The sequence below is a fragment of the Lissotriton helveticus genome, chromosome 7 (assembly GCF_964261635.1).
Source record: "Lissotriton helveticus chromosome 7, aLisHel1.1, whole genome shotgun sequence".
Lineage (NCBI taxonomy): Eukaryota > Metazoa > Chordata > Amphibia > Caudata > Salamandridae > Lissotriton > Lissotriton helveticus.
In genome coordinates this window covers 73,482,900-73,504,922 of record NC_136068.1, presented here as the reverse complement: position 1 = coordinate 73,504,922, position 22,023 = coordinate 73,482,900, and the positions used below count along the sequence as shown (strand labels likewise).

General features: G+C 46.6%; 1 protein-coding gene across 1 annotated transcript in view; it reads right to left on the bottom strand.

Moving 5' to 3' along the window:
- The window catches only part of LOC144768939 (uncharacterized), a 707,478-nt gene that overhangs the window by 455,340 nt on the left and 230,115 nt on the right, over nucleotides 1-22,023 (bottom strand). The window contains exon 4 of the mRNA XM_078652943.1: nucleotides 18,011-18,443. The gene's annotated coding sequence lies outside the window, so the exon portion shown is untranslated. The remainder of the gene's footprint in view (nucleotides 1-18,010; nucleotides 18,444-22,023) is intronic.

The window sequence follows — 22,023 nt, the reverse complement described above, 5'->3', positions numbered from 1 at the left end:
CCCCCTCCGGTCTGGTTGACGCGGTCCCTCCGGGTGATCTTGTATCCGTCCGGGATGGCTATGGCGATGTCGGGCGCAGAGGAGGCGTTCATCCAGGTTTCCGTGAGGAAGGCAACGTCTGGTGATGTTGTGTCGAGCAGATTCCAGAGTTCGACGGCGTGTCTGTGGACGCAGCGGGTGTTGAGCAGGATGCACTTGAGGTGGTTGTTGCTGGTGCCTGGCCTTTCGGGTGCGGTGCAGGTCCGGAGGCAGGTGTAATTGCAGGCTTGGCCGGTGAAGGGTCCGTGGGTGCGTTTCGGGGTGGCTCGGCAGCAGGCGGGGTTCCGGCCGGCGTTGAGTTTGTTGAGGGTGGCAGCGTCGTAGGTCCGTCGTGTGGGCTGGCAGCGTCGGGGCCCAGGGGTCCTGGCCCTGGGCGCGGGCAAGGCGCGGACGGGCGCAGACGGGCTTGCCAATCGGCGCGCCCGCTGCGCGTGGCCGATGCGCGTACGCGCGGTCCCCGTCATATATGGCGAAGTGGGAGGGAGGAGCAGCTGGGAGGGAGGAGCAGCTGGGAGGCGGGAGCGGGGTGGCGAATGGGGACCGGGGATAAGGAAGGGGGCGGGGCTGCAGAGGAGCGGCGGCGGAGAGCGGGGGGACAAGGGCGGGAGAAGCTGACACGGCGGGAAAAAAAGCGGCGGGAAAGGCAGACACAGGAGGCGGCAAGGGGAGAGAGGGGGGGACAAGGGCAGGAAAAAAGCTGACATGGCGGGAAAAACAGCGGCGGGAAAGGCAGTCACAGGAGGCGGTGAGGGGGCAGGCCTGAGGGCGGGAGCCCAGGCAGCAGGAGTGGCGACAAGAAGGGCAGCAGCGGTGACCAGGGCACACGGGGGCCGTGCGGTGAGTGGAGTGACCGGGTTAAGGGTCACTAACACATCTTCCCTAAAGTAGAACACTCTTTTAATGTGCCCATGCACAGATTATGACATCAGTGGAAGGTCACTTTGCGGGACTGATCTCTTGAACTCACTGTACCGAAGATAGTCAAACGTGTGAGTCAGTACTTGTTTCCCACACATGAACAAGGTATTTTTCGATGACCTTAAAGTCACATTCTTCTTCTGTCTCAGCAAATCCTTTCAGAAACTTCATAGGTTGCTAATAGTGTCATCATCCGTAAGAATATGTGCCTTGATAAGAACACTCAACATCTCTGGGTCAGATTTCTTGTACTTCATATGAAGCAAGATTAAGTGTCTTTTCTCGCCTGTTCCATAACGTAGCCCTAACTCTGACAATGCTTGCCTTATAAACATTGCAACAAATCTAAGTAGCACAATAATAACATCTGTGTCATTTGACAGTACAATGACTCAATTGGAACCATTCTGAACAGCCCAATCAACATGTGGCACATCACGAAGGTCAGCTTCCTTTAATTTGCTGTTAAGTTCTTGAACAATATAGACAATACCTTTTGAATATATCTCTGCAGGCACCAACTTCTCATTGACAATCTTACTTGCAATAATTGGAAATTCAGTGTTCACTGAAGCATCAGCAATGTTTTGGCAAGTTAAAATCTCCAATTCATCTTTTTCGATGTTGATGACCAGAATTTATCAAGTTGCACAAGTATAGGTGTCGGATTTTTGATGCAGGCAAGGGCAATTGTTCCTCTTGTAGACATATGTCTGATTCCCTCACATTCTTTGGCAGATAGTTCAAGATAACTTGCAAAGACAATGTGCAGTTCTTGCAAGGTGCACACTGACTTAGATATCTGTAGAAAAGTCAGAAGTACTCCGAAGTTTTGCATGGATGAAATCTTGACCATTTGCAATTGTGACATATAGTCCACAACATTAGCAGTTTTCGATGAGGACAACTTTTTAAATTGAAATTATTCAGGTGTAAGGTTTTTTTTTCAAACTCTTGTATGATTTTTCCTTCACTGGTTTGATGCAGCATCTCCATCAAATAATGTGTTTGCTGGAAGAAGATCATGCGACAGAATGTCTTTGATGAATTCACCCCTTTATTATGCTACTTTCTTTTCTCTATGTGCTTGCGAAAGTTTTTATTTTTTTGTAACCTGTTTTGTAGTGTCTGGTTGGAAGAAACTCTTCCTATGACAATTAAAGTGTGGAAGTTTAGCTTTAGTGATTATGTCAAACAGCTTTTACTCTATCAATACAAATCTCTCCTGCTTCAGTTCTACGTATAGTTTTGATCCATGTTCCAGCGTTTCTAGTGGACGTGTCTTTATATCGTAATCCACTTATTGTTTGGTCAAGAAGTTGTGTAGTCGCACAGGCTCCGTAATTTCGAAGGGGTTTCCTTGCTGCTGTATGTAATGAAGAAGGTCTGTCCACATGTTTATTAAAATGTTCCCCACTCTTTCCCAAACGTTTGTGGTGAGGAACAGTTTCACGATGGTGTAGGAAGCTAGGTTTCTGTTGCAGATCCCCTCACTTTTTGCCGGACTACCGGTGCTCCTACACTTGATGTGCCAGGAGTCCCTGCCATTCAGGTTCCCAGGGCATGTGTTCTTTCCCAAAACTGTACCTAGGACCCCTAATTGGCACTCTCTGGCCTCATGTCAGTCCCTTGTAAAAGGTACCATGGGTACCAAGGGCACTGTGGCCAGAGAAGGCCTCCAAGGGTTGCATGACTTATTGTGCCACCCTTAGAGACCCTATACCTTTACATACACACACATACATACTGCCATTGCAGGTTGCGCATTTTGGTGCAGAACAAAGGGAAGAGTTGACATGGCACACATCACTGTGTGTCATGCCTACAACCCACTGCCCTTGTATAGGTAAGCCACCCCTCTAGCTGACTGCACTATACCAGTTGTGAGGGTACAGGTGCATGAGCCCTGTACCCCTACAGTGTCTATACCAATTCTTAGACATTGTATGTGCATTAATACCATTAAGAGTATATGGTGCTGGGAATTTGTCATTACAAACTCCACAGCACCATATTGCCTTTACTGAAAACTGGGAAGTATGGCATCAAACTTCTCAGCACATTAAACCCACACTGATGCCAGTGTGTGCTATAATGCCAAATGCACTCAGAGGTCATCTTAGAGATGCCCTCTGAAAAACGACCAGCCTCTGGTGGGTTACCTGACTAGTACACACCAGCCTGCCACCACCAGACATGTTCCTGGGCCCCTGGGATGGGAGCCTTCGCTCCTTAAGCCCAGAAACAAAGCCTTTCCTAGACAGAGGTAGTCACGCCTCCCCCAGGCCAGGAAGAGCCATCTGTGGCAGGGGAGCTTCAAAGGCCTTACAGCCTTTGTAACGCAACCCTCGGCCTCTCCTGCTATCAGGAGCAGGCCCCCTTCCCGTCTCGCTTCCTTTTTGACTGGAATTATTTGCACAACCCAGAAGGTGTGCTCACCTCTGCCAACCCCACCCCTCATGTGGGGGAAGCAGGGTGAAGCCCCATCTTCAGTGCCCGCCATCTTGCAGATGGCAGGCACTCTCCAATCAGGATTAGGGATTGTGCCCACTCCCCCATGTGGGGAGAGCACACCAAGGGTGTAGTCACCCTAAGGTCGTTATCCTACTGGCTACGGACCTCAAGACCCCTAAAACGCCCCTTAAATACAGTATTTAGGGGGCAGCCCAAAATCAAGAAGACAGATTCTCTCAACCTACGAAGAAGAAGGACAAGAGAAGACGCCCAGCAGCGGAGACTGCAGGGAACAACTGACTTGGCCCCAGCCCTACTAGCCCGTCTGCAGTTTCCAGAGATCTTGCACCAAAGTCTTCTTGTCCTGCAGACAGCGGCCTCCAGAACCCTGGGAGGACTGACTGCCTTCAACAAAGACTGGATCTTCAGTGAACAGCAGTTCTGTTCAAAAGAAACACCCAAGACAGACTCTGAGCCTACTGAGGACAAAGAAATCCGACGCCTGGAACCACCATTACACCCGACGCCTATAGCCTGAATTCAAGTTGCCCACCGGTCCCAGCGAGGTCCGCCAGCGCTCCAGAATCCAAGTCCACTGTGGGTTGACCTCTCCAGGACTCCCCGACATCGCCTGTTTCCTCTGCACAGAGACCCCCCCAACCGCGAATGGCCCGGTAAGGTGAAATCCGATCTTAAAAGACACCCTTGCATCAAGCCATCCTACGCCCTGGAAAAGAAACCCTGAGGTGCACCCATGTCCCCGAGCTCGCCAACTTACCTGCCTAGCTGTTGGTTCCTCCCGTACGTCTTCCTGGACCGAGCCTGCAGCCAAAATCAAAAACACACTACTCCAGTTGAAAACAACACGTCACCCGATGCCAAAACAGCACCCTGCACCTGGCCGCCCCTGCACCGTAGTGGGTAGCACCATGTGTGCTAAATCAGATCCCCCTGTGCCCTGAGCCTAACACCAGGAACTTTGCTCCCACAACCTTGTGGCCTGCTCGTGAGCAGCCACCAACTGGAGGCTCCCTATCCCCCATTGGATTACATTGGGCCTCAGCACTCTGCACCCACCCAACTTAGTGCTGCTGAGGGTGCTTTGAGAGTGCATCCTTGACACTGGAGGAACCCTTGTTCTAACCCCAGAAAACCAACTCCCAACACAAAGTACTTACCGTTAAACAGATTACTTCATTTCCTCCCATAGGATTGCATTGACTGCTTTTCTTTGAAAATTCGTGTTGGTTTGTATGAAACCCTGAAAAACTGCAAATGTACAAAAACTGATTTACTTACCTTTTCTCTAGGAAATGTCCCAGTGTGATATCTAGGCATATCACACTGAGTAGAAAAATTAACTTAAATGTAATCTATAAAGTAACGTATAAAGTAATCTGTAAAGTAACTGAAAAGTAATTTTTAAACATTAACTTACCTGTAATTCAGCCAACTGCATTTGAACCTGCATTCAACTGTAAAATATTGCATAAGATTTTGCAAAGTATTATTTCACTTACCTGCACCAGGCATGGCTCTAGAAATAAAATAACTTAATATTTTTGATACAAACAAATTAGTCTGAGTAAAATCTTTGTGTGTGACATCATTTGCTGCCTGAGTGTGTACAATAAATGCTTAACACTGTCCTCTGATACTGCCTTGCTGCTCGACCACACTACCACAAGTAGAGAGTAAGGTGCGATCTACTTTTACCTCTGCCTACCTTTGGGGTTCCACTGGACTCTGTGCACACTATACCTCATTTTGGTATAGTATATACAGAGCCAGATTCCTACAGATGGTCCTTTAATATTTAGTTTGTCATCTCTCTGTAAACAACACAAATCGAAAGGACTTCATGGTAAACTACCTAGCATTGAGCAACATATTTACTTGTACACGTCTGACCAACAATTCCCTTGGAGCTTTTCTATGATCTCTGGATCGTCTGTTCCAGTTTTAAATCTGGAGCCACAGCATTGAACCTTCCCTCTCTGTCTATCACCACAAAATGACGTTGGATGCATTTTCTGTAGAGCTATTGTTTTTCCACTTCTAGCTTCGTCACTCTTTCCAAATACCAGGACCCATATCTCAGGTAGTTTACGCAATCGAATTCGCGAAACACAGTAATCAGTCTTCCCATGCAGTTCCCAATCACCTTCTTGCTCAGCATGTACCAAGTTTATCACTACAGCTATCATGTGTAAAACATTTCCCCAGTACTTGAAAAGTTTTGATTTTTTTTAACACTCTTTGGCAAACTCTACAAACTTGGTTTTCAGGTTTTCTGATTCTGAACTGAGTGCAATGAACATTGCCTGGCTTTCCATTACGTATTTTCAATGAAGTGCACCCTGTGCCTTGGCCACTACTGAGATAAGATATGCAAAACCTAATTTGTCATTCTTGTTCCAGAAAGCATTCCAACGCAATGTTTCTATAGCCTCAGATATGATGAGCATACCTTGTAACAAATTGACATAATGAGTTCCGCTATACTAACTAGACAGTTTTGCTTCCAAAGATTCCAAAGATTTCAGCATCAATAAGTGCATCGTCTATGCCACATCCACTGAGAAGACTTCCTGCACACCACAACACAACTTGTTTTTATGTGGAAAACGCCCATCATTAGATAAAGATCATCAAATTCTACTGGATTGCTCATAAAAATGTCAGCTATAATACGGAAAACACCTTCATTGCAGAATATTGTCAGGATAGGTTGGTCTTCAAGCTGAGCATGCACATTTTGGATTTTTTTTAAAGCTGTGTATACTATTGCATAGTTATGACTGGAGATGGTATTACTGGCAAAAACTCAACCTTCTTCAGTGGGACAGTATTCTGGGAAATCAGAGCATGAATTACAGCCCACAGAGGAACTGACTTTTCTCCATACTTCAGTCCGCACCGAATAAGCAATATGATAAATTAAGTTAAATCAGCTTCGCGGACCACAGCATCAGTTAAAAGAAAATCCAAGTCCTCAGCGACTTTGAAACTTTCTGGTAGACTGGAACATGTTGATGGCTTGAGTGATTTTGTACAAGTTGGCAAGTCCGTTGGATTATATGTTTGCAGCTTTGTTTGTTTATACCTACAGCTAACACAGCTTGTTTTCCAGCTTCTACTTCATTGGTACAGCCTTGAAAAAGCACCATGGCAGTATGATGTGTGCTGGATGTTCCGGACAAAGAAGAGCTACCTTCAAAATCAAAATTATCAAGAGTAGCAATTGCAAATCCTTTCCAGGTAAAGTGACTTGGAAGTGGTTTGCTGTTGTATTCACAAGATTTTACAGCATGAGTGAGCTGCTAACAAGTTCCTGCTCTGTACTATCTCTTTATAACTTGTTGAAACACCAATCCTATTCATTGAAGTGATTAGCGCTCTACTTTTGCACATGTCATAGATTGCGTGGGCAGTCGTCATACTTAGCGGAGCTTTCTTTTTGCCGTGAGTAATTCAGAAAACATGATTTGGAAAAGACAGTGCATTTGCACAGCATAAGACTGTTGGTTCATGGGATTGTTTTCCACTTCTTCGCTTATATTTTCAAAGCCATCATCAATGCTGTTCGCTTCTGTTTCGAACTCAATAACTTAAGTTTGTAAAGGTTTTGCTTTGCTGATATTAAAGAATATAGGGCCAGATGTATCAAGATACGCTTTTGCGATTCTCAAATAGCGATTTTTAAGGAATCGCTATTTGAGAATAGCAAAATGGTATGTATGTAGAAATTCGCTATTTTTTTGCGATTCCTTAAAATTCCTTAATTGCGATTAGCAAATTGCTAATCGCAATTAAGGAATGAATGTGAAATTATTCTCAATTTGCGATTCGCAATTTGCTAATCGCAAATTGAGAATAATTTCAAGGGTGCAAGGGTGTCCAGGGTGCACCCCTGAAATAAGCATGGGTGCACATGTGGTGCACATACATGCCCTAAGGGCATGTATGTGCATCACATGACACTTTGAAAAATGCAAAAATGAGCATTTTTCAAGAAAATGGCAAATTACCACCAACTTAAAGTTGGTGGTAATTTGCGATTCCTTAGGGACAATTAGCAATTTTTTTTTGCATCATACATTGCATTTAAGGAATCGCAAATTTTGCGATTCCTTACATGCAATCGCAAAATAAGGAATCGCAAATTTGCGATTCCTTATTTTACACTGAAATTTGCTACAACATACCATTTTGCTCAAATGAGTTCGCAGATTTCGGCGTTTGCGAACCCATTTGAGCTTCATACATCTGGCCCATAGTAAAAAATGTTAAGACAACATCAGGCATTCTTGTTGACTCCCATGATTTGCAAAGCTCTAAGGCATTAAAAAACGTGTCACTATGCTCAAAATTGAAATCTTGTGGGATGTTTCTTTGAATGATTCTTTTTTTTATTTAAAAAAAAAACTTTTTATTAGTTTGAAAATCAGGGAAAAATACATTCATAAGATACACATAGAAGGCTGCAATCATATCTGTTAAATACGGCAACTCTACACATTTAAACATCATCCATTTACCATGAACATTACACGTTTTTTGACAAGTATACCTACGCCCCTGGAACCAGACGAGAATTCGGAATGCGCCACCATTTTAAATCCCCATCGATCTAGTGCCTTACACGCAGAGCCCACCAAGTGTGTCTCCTGTAATAAGGCCACCGCAGGCGCCCATCGCTTTAGGTATTGCAATACTAGACCTCTCTTTACCTTATCTCCCAACCCCCGCACATTCCATGTAAGTAGGGTCAATGGGGTTATTGGGGATAATTCAGTCATCGGCTGGTTAGAGTCTCGCTGGCCTTGCACAGTCATACGTGTTAGACAGAATACGCAGTGTCACCAAAACAGCAATGCAATATGTCCCAAGAATGTTGGCAGCCACCAAATCCATTATGTTTGCCCTTGTGAACTGTACAACAAACAAGAAACAAAACCTTATGAACATTCCCCCCCCCCCCAACCCCCCTCCCTGCCTCCCTGCCTGACGGATTCAAAACTACTCGCCTCCCCAACCAAGCAGAGTGCTCAATTCCCTTCCCAGTTTCCAGTTGACAGGGGTGAGAGTGAGCGTCTATCGCCCCCGCAACCCCACACAGTCTCCTCCCCATCCTCTCCCATCCAGACGACAGGGCTATCTAAATTGAAGAATACAGTGTGCATAACCAAAACGGCTCATGAATCACTATATCCGGGGTACACTATTCCATGGTTTCTAACAGAGTAGTCTAGATTGTTCCAGTTGCTTCGTTGGAACCCAATATAGCCGTTTCGGAACTCTCAAAGTTTGTCAAGTTCTGGTCAATGGTTCTTTCATCCTTGTTTCAGCCACCTCAACGAAGAGCAATTAGTAGATCGTCCTATGCACAGATTCACTCGCGTTCCTCACTCATTGCGCGGTCTCTGTGCCAATTACCATTGTCCCCGGTTCTGCCAGGCGGACCGGCCTTCCGCCAACGCTCTAGCCATTCCTGCGCATCTTCAGGTGTAACAAAAAAACATGTTTTACCTTCGGCCTCCACCCTCAGTTTAGCTGGAAACAGCATGGAACATTTAATGCCTTGATCTCGAAGGGTCTTCTTGACATCCAGAAAACCTCCCTGTTGCTTCGTGACGGCTGCAGTGTAGTCCGGAAAAATCGTGATGGCCGCGTTGTCTATCTTCAACGGGGGAGCAGTGCACGCAGCCTGTAATATCGCGTCTCTGTCCCGAAAATTTTAAATACGGGCCAGAATAGGTTGTGGAGGCGCCCCGGGCCTCGGCCTACCCCCAGGGACCCAATGCGCACGCTCAACAGAAAAATAATTGGACTGACCTTGTGGCTGAAGATGGTTCGTGATCAGATCTTCCACGAACAGGTCAAGGGCCGGACCTCCCGACCGTTCCGGCACACCAATAAGGCGGATGTTGTTCCGTCTCGACCGCCCTCCTGATCCTCCAGATTTGCAGCCAGTAGTTTATTTTCGGCCATACGGTGGTTCACCTGTTGCTTGAGGGTGGTGGTGTCTGATGTTAGTGTCGCTGTGACAGTCTCAACCTCCGACATTCTCCTGGACAGTTTGCTAAAATCGTCTCGAATTAAGGCCAGAACCACTGCGAGGGTCCCAATGCGGGAGTCCACCTTGTTTAGGGTCGCTATAATGTCTTGCAGGGTCACCTCTTGCGCCTCGCCTGCACTCGCGCCATTTGGTGATGTGGCCTCTTTGTCCTATGCCGCCGTCTGCGTCTTGGCATAAGCATATTTGTCAAGTTTTAACTGGCTGGAGCCTTTTGTGTTCCTGCTGCTCATTATGCCAACCTGTGAGCGTATGTGCCCAGCTCTGGGGTACTGTCACTACTCGCAGCTGCTTGCCAGGGGGCTCCGCCAGGCCCGTCGATGCCCGTTCTCCAACTTCTGTCCCTAGGCACTGTAAGTGGCTGCAGCACTCGCACTCAGTCCCGTCTCAGGCAGTGTATAATTGTGCACCTCAATGTCCCATTAATATCTGCGAGGCCTGCAAAATAGCGCCGATCACTGTGCCTCTCCAAAGCCACAGTCGGCCGATCCGCTTCTCTCCGCCTGCTCCCGCCCAGCGCTTACAGTCCGTGTGTGGCGGCCAGGAATCACCCCCGCAGCACTCACCGCTGCACCTGATCTCCCACGGGGCACCGCTGGATCACACAGGCAGGCCGAGCAAGTCTGCAGTAATGATGATGCTCGCCTCCAGCCGCCCCTCGCTTGCACCTTTGTGCGGTCTGCACTCCAATTGGGTTCCTCCGGGCAGTCTCCAAACTCAAGGCCCCAGCTCACCTCACTGCACCAGGCCACAGTTCTTCTCGCGCCACCAGCGTCACCAGAAACAGTTCTTTTCGCTCCGGGAGCGGATCGCTAAACGCCCTGCGTCCTCCACTACCTCAGCTCCCGGACAGAAGAATGAAAGAATTCTCTTTTCTTTAAATAGAGCTGAGGACTTAGGGCTAGATGTAGGTAATTGTAAATTACCGATTCGAAAATACCGAATTTTACCGATTCGGTATTTTCAAATCGGTAATTGCTATGTAGATAAAAAATCGGTAAAAATTACCGAATCGTTAAGATTCGGTAATTACCTAATCAGTATACCGATTCGGTAATTGACATTCATTCCTATGGGCCTGGAATCTGTAAATTGGCCCCCTACATAAGGAATGCGTTACTTACCTGTAACTGCAGTTATCCAGTATCGGTATCTTTCATAGATTCACATGCCTGAATCTATCCCCGTCGTCGGGATGGCAATCCCCGGTACATAAATAAAGTAATGTCACATAGACATATATACATAGTAATGGGCCAGAGGCCTCTCATTAGTAACATATCCATGTCCTTTTGTGAAAAGGACCAAACTTTGGCCAAGAGCCAATCAGCTATCACCACCCTCTAGAACCTTCCTGGAAGGAGCTCTAATCCCTCAGATTTTCGTAAGCACAGTGCTAACTAGCATATTACTGAGAGAACTAAGGTGAGCCCTTCCAGGGGAGGCGGGTGGGTTGCATGTGAATCTATGAAAGATACCAATACTGGATAACTGCAGTTACAGGTAAGTAACACATTCCTTATCCAGTATTAGGGGTATCTTTCATAGATTCACATGCCTGAATCAGAGTAGCGAGCAATAACAAGCACATTTCGAATTGTACAACACCAATCTCACTAGATAATAACATATCAATTGGGAAATGCAAAAGGTACCAAAATGCAATATTAGAGAGAAATGTGCAAGTAGACAGTAGGAAGGTGGGATGAAAGAGAAGGCTCGCCTCTAGTGAAATAGATGACGGAGCACAGCTTGTCCCACTGCTGCATCTTTCATAAGTTCAGTATCCAAGCAGTAGTGCCTGGTGAACGTATGCGGTGTCTTCCATGTCGCCGCTCTGCAGATGTCAGTAATGGGCACTCCAGCAAAGAGTGCCATGGAGGTTGAGACTGCTCTAGTGGAATGAGCACGAACCTTGGAATGCAGAGGATGTCCTGCTTGCTGATGACAGAAAGCAATAGTCGCAGAGATCCAACGTGAAATGCTCTCCTTAGTTAAGGGAAGACCTTTCCTAGGTCTGCTAAAAGCAACGAAGAGTTGGTTAGATTTTCGAAATGTCTGTGTTCTGTGAATGTAGAATTCAAGACAGCGTTTGAGATCAGAGACTGGAGAAACCTCTCTGCTGCAGAATGTGGATTCGGGAAGAAAGAGCGCAGGACTATAGGCTCATTACGGTGAAAGTCAGATGGGACCTTTGGAATAAATTTAGGATTAGTCCTTAGAATCACTCTGTCGTGTTTGAATTGGAGGAAAGGGTCTTGAATTGAGAAGGCTTGGAGTTCGCTTAATAGTCTCGCTGAGGTAAGTGCCAGTAGAAGTGCCGTTTTCCAGGAAAGATATTTGATATCAGCTTTGTGTATCGGCTCAAAGGGATGTTTCATTAATTGAGCAAGCACAATGTTCAGCTGCCATGCAGGCGGTAAAGTCTTCACTGGAGGGAACGTTCTGAACAAGCCTTTAAGAAACTGTTTTATGAGTCTACTGGACCAGAGGGAAGCACCAGTCGAGGAACGCATGAAACGAGATATGGCAGCCAGGTGAACTTTTATTGAAGGATGAGCAAGACCTGAGTTTGCCAAATGTAGAAGGTAGGGCAAAATCTGTGCAGGCGACGAAGAAAAAGGATGTACTTTCTTTGATTTGCACCATATGCAGAATCTTTTCCATTTCAGGGAATATGTTTTGTTGGTACTGGCAGCCCGAGCTAGAACAGCTCTGCAATCTGGTGGGATGTCTAAGTTCTGGAATTCTCTGAACTCAGGAGCCAAGCCGATAATTTGAGAGATGCTGGATCCGGATGCTGGACTTGTCCTTGGTTCATTGTGAGGAGATTGGGGAACGGCTTCAATGGGATCAGCGGTTCCAGCGATAGGAGATGAAGCTCCGTAAACCAGTGCTGGCGCGACCAAGCTGGAGCTATCAAGATAAGGGTACAATGTTCCGCCTTCAACTTCCGGAGAACCCTGGGAATCAGGGGAAATGGAGGAAATGCGTATGCAAAGACGTTGAACCATGCGATCGAAAATGCATTCCCTAGAGACCCCTTCTGGGGACGCCAGCTTGCGTAATGTTGGCATTTTACGTTGTGTCTGGTTGCAAAAAGGTCCAGGTGAGGCGTGCCCCATTGGGGGAAGATCTGACTGAGCTGATTCAACTCCCACTCGTGGCACACAGAGCGCTGTTTGCTCAGTGAGTCTGCGAGGACATTGTCCATTCCAGAGACATATTCTGCACGAAGGGAAATGTTGTGAAGAAGCAACCAATTCCAGATTTTCTGAGATTCGGGAGATAACATCAGAGAACGGGTCCCCCCCTTGTTTGTTTATATAGTGCATTGTTGTGGTATTGCCTGTCCTCACAAGCACTGGGGAATCTTTGATCCGAGGAAGGAATGCTCGAAGGGCCAGGTAAACTGCTCGTAACTCGAGAAGGTTTATGTGCAGTTATCGCTCGGAAGGAGGAATGCACCCCAACCTTCCAGGGACGCATCTGTTGTTATGATATGCGGAGAAACTGGAAGCAGGGAAGACAAACCTCGCAAAAGGTTCTGCGGGTGAATCCACCAATGTAGAGCTTTCACCATGGGAGGAGTCACCCGGATGACATTGTCGAACAATCCTGTACACTGGATCCATTGAGTGGACTGCGCTTCCTGAAGAGGGCGCATGTGAAGACGGCAGTGTGTAACTAACAGGATGCAAGAAGACATCATCCCAAGCAGGGACTTGTAAAGGCGCACCGTGAGGGATCTTCTGGTTTGTATGCGGGCCGCTAAGAATGTCAGCTTGGATTGACGCTCCTGCGATGGAAATGCTTTCTTCTGTGCCGTATCGAGGACAGCGCCTAGGAAAGTGAGACGCTGGGAAGGTTGAAGGACGGATTTGTCTCGATTGAGAGTGAGGCCCAAGTCGTTGAAAAGTTGAAGACAGGCGTTGGAGGATTTGGTCACGCCTACAAAAGGAGGCGCCTTGACGAGACAGTCGTCCAAGTATGGGAAGACTTGGTGATGTTGCTGCCGGAGGTACGCAGCCACTGGAGACAGGCATTTTGTAAAAATGCGTGGGGCTGATTTCAGGCCGAAGGGCAACACCCAAAACTGGTAGTGTCTGCCCGCCACAGCGAACCGGAGGTATTGCTTGTGATTCCTGTGGATAGGCACGTGAAAATAAGCATCTTGAAGGTCTAGAGACACCATGAAGTTGTTCGCATTGAGGAGTTGTAGCACCTCCTGAATGGACACCATACGGAATGACTGTTTTTTGAGATACTTGTTTAGGTTTCTTTAGTCCAATATAGGTCTCCATTTTTTCTCCTTCTTTCGGATCAAGAAAAATCGGGAATAGAACCCCTTGCCTCGCTGAGCACGAGGGACTCTTTCTATAGCGCCTTTCTGGAGCATTAGTGAGAGTTCCAAAAGCAGTAGATGTAAATTTTTGTGGAGAATAGGACAAGGAGGAGTTTGAGGCGGAGTTTCTATGAACTCCAGAGAGTGTCCGAATTGAACTAGTTGGAGGACCCATCGATCCGTAGTAATCTTTTTCCAATTTTGCAGGAAAGACGAAATTCTTCCTCCAATCTTGCATGGCAGAGAAGAAGTGGAGACCTGTCGCAGAGATAAGTCATTGTCTTCTGGTTGTGTCCTTCTTTCCTCCTTTACCACGAAAGGAAGATTTCGTGTAAGACGACTGCTGCTGCTGTTGTCTCTGTTGATATTAAGGCTTATACTGCTGATTTGAGTTGTAAGAGGACCGGTAACCTTGAAAATCTCCTCTTGCAGAAGATTGTCCTCTCCCTCTTGAGCTCCGAAAGGGAGGACTCTTAAACTGGAGGGTACCCAGTGCCCTCGCCGTATCGGTATCTTTTTTAATACCTTGTAGCGCCTCATCAATGTGTGCTCCAAACAGAAGTTGGCCGTCGTAAGGCATGTCAAGCACTTTAGTTTGTACTTCCGGACGGAAAGTAGTAGCTTTCAGCCAACCTTGGCATCTCAGCACCGCAGCCCCAGTCAGTTGGCGAAATCCGGTCGATGCAATATCCATCGCACAATCGATTATCTCTGAGGCTGAGCGTTCCCCCTCCAAGAGAATCTTCCTAGCCTCCTCTTTTTCTTCCTCCGGTAAGGATCCCAAATATGGGCAATATCAGCCCACATTTGACGGTTGTAACGTCCTAACAGTGCCAGAGAGTTTGAGGAGCGCACTGTTAACGCGGACATAGAAGAAAACCGCTTTCCAATATTGTCCAGTTTTCGTCCTTCCTTATCCGGAGGTGCAGTTAGAGTAGCAGAAGGATTTTTTGATTTACGCTGCGCTGCTTGAGTAATGACTGAGTCCGGTTTGGGATGGCCAGTAAGGCAAGCTGGAGCCGTGTCTGGAGCCCTATATTTCTTGTCCAGCCTAGGCAGCACTGGGGGCAAGGAAGAAGGGTTTTGCAAGATCTTAATCCCCTGATCCCAAATGTAGTCGATGATAGGTATGGACCTGACAGCCTTTTTAAAGGGTTCCTTAAAATCATAAAGGAAACAGTCTTGTTGTTGAGTTGTAATAGGAATTTTGAAACGCAAAGCCGCCCTTTCCAGGATATTATGGAACCTCCCAATGTCCTCTGGGAGCGAATCGGCTTGCGTAGGCACAGGAGATGCCGGACATGGAATGACATAATCGTCCCATTCGTCATGGGAGTCCTGAAGTTCTCCTTCTTCATGTTGTTGCTCCTCCTCTTCATCATCTGAGGATGGTGGAGGTTGTGAGGGAGCAGGGTCCGGCTGAAGTACTAGAGGCGGAGGCCAAGGTCTAGATGGAGGAGTCAAGTCAAGTCAAGTCATAAAATTTATATAGCGCACTACATACCCAGAGGGTCTCAAGGCGCTTAGGGAGGGGAGGAGGAGAAACCACTGGAGGTGGTGGAGGCGTAGGCGTAGATGGGAACCTCTGTTTATAATCCACAATCAAAAAGTGAAGATCAGTGACTATAGATGCAGGCAGACACACAATAGGTTGAAGGGGAGGAGGCTGGAATTCCTCTTGGTAATCTATTGGTTCTTCCTGTTCTTGTTCCTCATAATCCGAGCTCTCGTGGTATTTTACGTTCAGTTCGGATGGGCTAGTAGCTGTCTGGAACATAGAGCCATCATCTGAGTCATCGTCGTCCAGGAGATGCGCAGGTGGTAAAGCCTGGACTCTGCTCGGGGAGGTTAAATCCGGAGTCAGTGTGCGTTTGGTAATTTTTAGATGAACATACGCACTTTTTAAGGTAGGTTCCGTTGTCGTCGTCGAACCCGTCGACGGGGTGGTCGTCGACGGCGAGACGGCGACGACTGATCCAGATGGCATCGTCGACGATGACGTCGACGACGATGTCATCGAGGGTTGCGGCGTCGACTGCAATTTCTTCGTCGACAGCCTCGTCGACAGCCTCGTCGTCGACGGAGATGGCGTCGACATCGGTGGAGCTTTCGTCTACGTCGATGATGTTTTCGTCGCCGACGATGGTGCCTTCGTCGACGACGATGATGACTTCGTCGAGGTGGAAGTGCTCCTCGACGGCGGCTGAACAAGCGTCGACGACGACTTCTTCATTTTAATGATAGATGAAATGGACCTACCCGTCGACGAGGAGGATGTTGTAGACGTCAACGTGGACATTGAAGAAGACGCCACAGAAGTGGAGATGGTAGCTCTCGACGCCATCACAGGCAACGCTGACGAAGTTGTGAAGGGTTTCTTGAAGGTGGAAGCAGAGCTCTGAGGAGAAACCTTCACAGGCAAGACCTTACAATGAACCTCTGAAGACTTTTGCGTCTTCTTTTGAGGTGGCTCCGAAGATGGTCCTGGGGATGTCACTCTAGGTCTTTTAGGAAATGAATGTGGACTCCTGAAGGAACATTCACTCTCACCAGAAGAGACTGTCTGGTCTTTATCTTTCAGTCTCTGTAGCCATATCAAAAGGCGGCCCTCTCTGTCCTTGAGGGTCTTTGTTGAAAAAGTCTGGCAGACCTTACAATCTTCAGAAGAGTGGTCTGGGTAGAGACAATAGAGACACTCTTTATGCTTGTCGTCTACATGTAGCCTCTTCTTGCCACATGAAGCACAGGGTCTAAAAAGACCTTATTTAGGAGTATCAGCCATAGTAAACTGAAAACCCCACACAAATGAAGAAGTTCTGAGAGAAAAATACTGGAAATCCAGAGAAGTAAGGAAAACTGAGCAGAGCTCAGTGGAGACTCCCTTAGCACGAAGTGCGGTAGAAAATCTGAGGGACTAGAGCTCCTTCCAGGAAGGTTCTAGAGGGTGGTGATAGCTGATTGGCTCTTGGCCAAAGTTTGGTCCTTTTCACAAAAGGACATGGATATGTTACTAATGAGAGGCCTCTTGCCCATTACTATGTAAATATGTCTATGTTACGTTACTTTATTTATGTACCGGGGACTCCCATCCCGACGACGGGGAATTATTCAGGCATGTGAATCTATGAAAGATACCCCTAATACTGGATAACAAAAGCCTAATACCGGTCGGTAACGGTTGAAATTCGTTAATTTTGGCCGTTACCGACCGGTAATAGCCGTCCCACATCTGGCCCTATGGTATTTAAAGCCTTAGGCTACATTCCTTTGATTTCCCTTTCACATTTTACAAGTACTTTAAGCACTGGGTAATGTACATAAAATAGAACACTCTGGCAGAAGATGGGACCACGAGACAATACATCTAAAGCTGCACTAGACAGATCCAGTGCAAGGGTGCAATCACATTACCAACTGTGGCGCTTCCACTGTTGCCCTTATATCGAAGCGTTGTACACTGAACATGTTTGATGCTATATGTACCGGCAGGAGTGCAAACTACTGTCTTCTGTGAAAGCAAGATGGCAGAAGCAGGGCCATCTGAGCACGGGCAACCAAGGTGCATGCCCTCCTTGATGCAGCAGCAAGCCCAGTAGGAGGCTCCCCAGGGATGAGGACTCCTTCATGACCAGATCCTTGTACCATACAAAGGGGAAGGTGGTGAGCAGGGAGTGGCTTGGGATTCCGATGGGCAAGAGAACTGAGCCATGCAGAGGTTGAGTAGCAGGTGATGATGAACTCAGGCACACGTTCTTGCTTCGTTCTTTGGGCTTGGGGCGCAGAGAGCTGAGGTCGGATGAGTAGAGGCGAGCTCAGGGCTACACTGCAAGTCCTGCATGTAGCCACAATAGGCATGGTGCCTCTTCCCGCATGCCGAGCCAGCTCCCTGTAGAGGGTAGCTTTATCATGTCCAGCTTTATCTACCACTGGAAGACAGTTTAGCAACCTCCCAAACTCCCCACGTCTGATCTGAGCAGTCTCCCAACAGACTGTTAGTGTACTGTGTGCTGCAGGCCCACTGGTACTTGTTAGATACAATCTGTACAACCAACCATGGTGACAGGAGACTGCTCTCTCCTCCTGCTGCTCATCCTCTCATCCGTTCATGCTCCCAGTCAGTCACATATCCGGCCACCTATCAATCAATCAGACGTTTGTTAAGCGTAACTACTCACCCGTAAGGGTCTCAAGGAGCTGGCGATGGGTGCAGGTTCCAGTCCATTAAGGAGGGGCTCCGTCAAAGAGCCAGGTTTTGAGGTTTCTCGCGAAGATGGGAAGCGATGTTGTCTGCCTGAAGTGGAGAGGAAGGGCGTTCCAGGCTTGGCTGCGAGGAAGGAGAAGGAGCGGCCTCCCGATCTGGTTCTTCTGGTGCGATGGACCATGGCGTAGGAGAGCTGGGCTGATCGTAGGGTCCTTTGGCTCGTGGAATTTGAGTCGGCTGTTCAGGTATGCTGATCTGGTGTTGTGGAGGGCCTTGTGCGCGTGGGTGAGCATCTTGAAGGTGACTCTTGCCTCGATGGGGAGCCAGTGGAGTGTGCGCAGGTGCTGGGAGATGTGGCAGTGTCTTCGCAGGCTGAGGACCAGTCTTGCTGCAGCGTTCTGGATGTTCTGTTCAATACAGCAGAAATTAAATATATATTTTCATCTGATGCACCACTAAAGCACACAAACAAACTCTCCAATCAATAGAGAAGCACTTTCAGCCACAGACACATTGGCTGTTCCATTGCTTGTTTTTGGGTTACCTCATCAAATGAGCCACTTTAGAACAGTAATACAAATAAATAAGTATCACTAAGCACTGAGATTGATGGGTCTAAAGCTACCCTTGTACCCCATGGCATACTTTCTATATGTTTCACAAATGACCACTAAGAGTTTCAGAAAGACCAGGAGAACCAATACTAGGAAGATAAGTTAGAGAAGGATGTCGTGGGTGTTTGATGTTGGTAGGTCAGTGATATAAAAATGAATAAAAGAGTGGTTCCCACATGCTCCAGGAGCACTGCAGTCATTAACTGGTCTTTTCTGTAACACATCATGCAAACAGGTTAGGCCAGTCACCCACAGCAACCAACCAACTTGGATGAACCACTCATATTTCATGGGATTGGCCCTACCAATGACGTGGTGACTCTGGCTCCTCTACCATGAAGAACATCAAATGATCAGGAGGATGAAGAGGAGGACCGGAAGGAGCAGGAGGTTGATAAAAGAGAATTGAGGAGAATAAGGAAGATTAAGAGGGCCTCAGCAGGACCATCAAGAGAATCAAAAGGGCAAGAAGCTCAGAGGAATATAGACTAGCAGGAGAGTCACAATGTAGACGAGGCTCAGTAGGACAATGGCCCAAAGAGTACCAGGGTCATAAGGAAAGGAACCACAGCCACCACAAAGTCATGGACCAGCCATAACAAGATACCCAGGGTATGTGAAGAGAAGTATAGGAGGCGGAGAGCCGCCAGAAAGTCAACTAAGTCGGGACATGCGCCATGATGAGGATCAGGATCTTGATTAGAAGAAAATGATAAAAAAAACACGTTACTTACCTGTACACTGTGGTTTTCTGGTATTGCAATCTTTCATAGATTCACATGCTTGAATCTTCCGCGTCGTCATGGTAGGAGTCCCACTGTACTTCAATAAGCAGTAACTATTGCAATACATTAGAAAGTATTGAAAAAGATAGTACATTTTTAAACCAATCCACATCATTAGAATAAACACACACTTCAACCAATCAGAGACAAGCCTAAGACCCCATCTCCCCTGCAGAGACAACATACCTCAGATTTCGAGCACAAGTGTGACTAAGAGAATAGTCGCATGAGGCATAATGTGGCTAGCCTAAAAAGGGGGGTGGAGAGGGGGGCCGGAAGCATGTGAATCTATGAAAGATTGCAATACTGGAGAACTACAGTGTACAGGTTAGTACTGAATCTTTCATAGATTCACATTGTTGAATCAGAATAGCCAGCAGTAATAATGCCCAAATTAATGTGATCCGGCGAAGACAATAACGGAACACACATTTTTAAGGAAAAACAAGTTATGTAAACACCCTTTTTATAATATAGCATCAAATTTGAAAAAAATATAAATATAATCACAAACTGTCTCTGAACTAGTATCATATCTATAGAGAAAAAACATAAGACAGAATCTGTACCTTACAGAAACAGATGTCACAGGACCGTCTGTCCTACCGCTGCATCATTCTTCCATGTCAAGTCCATGCAGTAGTGCTTTGTGAATGTATGCACATTCAACCATATTGCTGCTCTGCAGATATTAGGAAGCGATACACCAGCAAACAGGGCTGTAGAAGTTGCCACCTTTCTTGTCAAGTGCACTGTAACTTTAGTGGAAAGCGGTCTTCCAGCTTTTTGGTGGCAAAAAGCGATATCTGACGATATCCATTAAGCAATACAGCTGCTCATGAGAGTATATCCTTTTCTAGGCGGTGCAAAAGAGATAAAAAGCTTCCGTCTTTCTGAAATTATTTGTTCTATGAATGTAGAATGTTAAGCAATGTTTTACATCTATAGAGTGCAGAGCCCTTTCAGCAGGAGACGAAGGGTTTTTGAAGTATGTTGCTAAGATTATTCTTTCATTTATGTGAAATGAAGTTGGAACTTTAGGTATAAAGCGTGGGTTTGTTCTCAACACCACCTTGTCTTCCTTAAACTGTAGAAATGGTTCTGAAACTGTGAAAGCCTGGTTTTCAATGACTCTCCTGGCAAATGTGAGGGCGAACGAGAGCACTGTTTTCCATGAGATATATTTAATTTCAGCTATATTGATTGGCTCAAAGGGTGGCTTTGTGAGTTGAGTGAGAATTGTATTTGACTGCTAAGCCACTGCAGGATGTTTTATAGGTGAAAAAGCCCTGAAAAGGCCTCTCATTAACTCTTTTACTATTCTTGTAGACCAAAGAGAACGTTCCCCTGATTTCTTACAAAACCTGGAAATTGCTGCCAGGTGCACCTTGATGGAACAGTGCACCAATCCGGACTTTGCCAAAAGAAGGAGTTATGGTAACAACTGTTCTGGTGGAGAATGGAAAGGATGCAAGCCCTCCTTAATACATCAGAATCTCTTCCATTTTGCTGCATAAGCCTTATTTGTGGAAAAAGCTCTTGAATGTTGCAGGACTGATTTACATTCTACTTTAATATCTAAAGCTCCGAATTCATAGTCGTGGGATTCCATGCCGATAAACTCAGAGACTTTTTTTGCCGGTGCAGTATCTGACCGTTGTTCATGTAGAGTAGATTGTTCAACGTCCGAAAGCAAATATGTGGAGAGATTGACAGTATTAGGAGCTCTGAATACCCAAACTGTCTCTGCCATGCTGGGAGCACGAGAATGAGATGGCATGGCTCTTTCTTCATTTTGCATACTATTCTTGGGATGACACAAATCAGTGGAAAAGCATCAGCAAACATTCCTGTCCACTGGGTGTGGAGAGCGTCCCCCCAAGATATTTTTTTAGGAAATCTGCTGGCAAACCATATGCATTTTTTGTTGGTCAGAGTCAGAAAAAGGTTCCAACTTTGGAGTGCCCCACACATTTTGAATACTTGTTCCAGCTGCACCTCATTCAATTCCCATTTGTGGCATTGGCTGCCTATTCTGCTGAGAGAATCTGCCCATTCGTTGTCTATGCCTGGGACATGCTCTACTTACAGAGTCATTTTGTGCTTTAGCAAGCACCTCCAGATCTCTTGTGCCTGAACCGATAGCATGTGAGATCTAGTACCCCCCTAGAACATAGTTGTGGTGTTGCCCATTCATACCAGAACAGGAGAGCCTCGAATTCTGGGTAGGAAGACTTGCAGCCCTAGACACACTGCCTTTAACTCTTGGAGATTTATATGCCTCTACGCTTCTTGGACAGATCATTTCCCATGAAACTCCAAGTCTTGGAAATGTGCTCCCCAACCGTCCAGAGAGGCATCCTTTGTCATAATGTAGCTGGGACGTATCGCCTCGAAGGATAGGCCTGGAGAAATATCGAGCTCTAGTCTTTTCCCCACCATGAAAGAGCCTTCTTCATTGCCTGTGTGATGAGAATGACATAGTCAAAAGAGCTGTGAACCTGAATCCACTGGACAACCAGTTCTTCCTGAAGCGGCTACATATGTAAGCAACAATTTGGAATCAATGGGATGCGTGAGGATTGCCT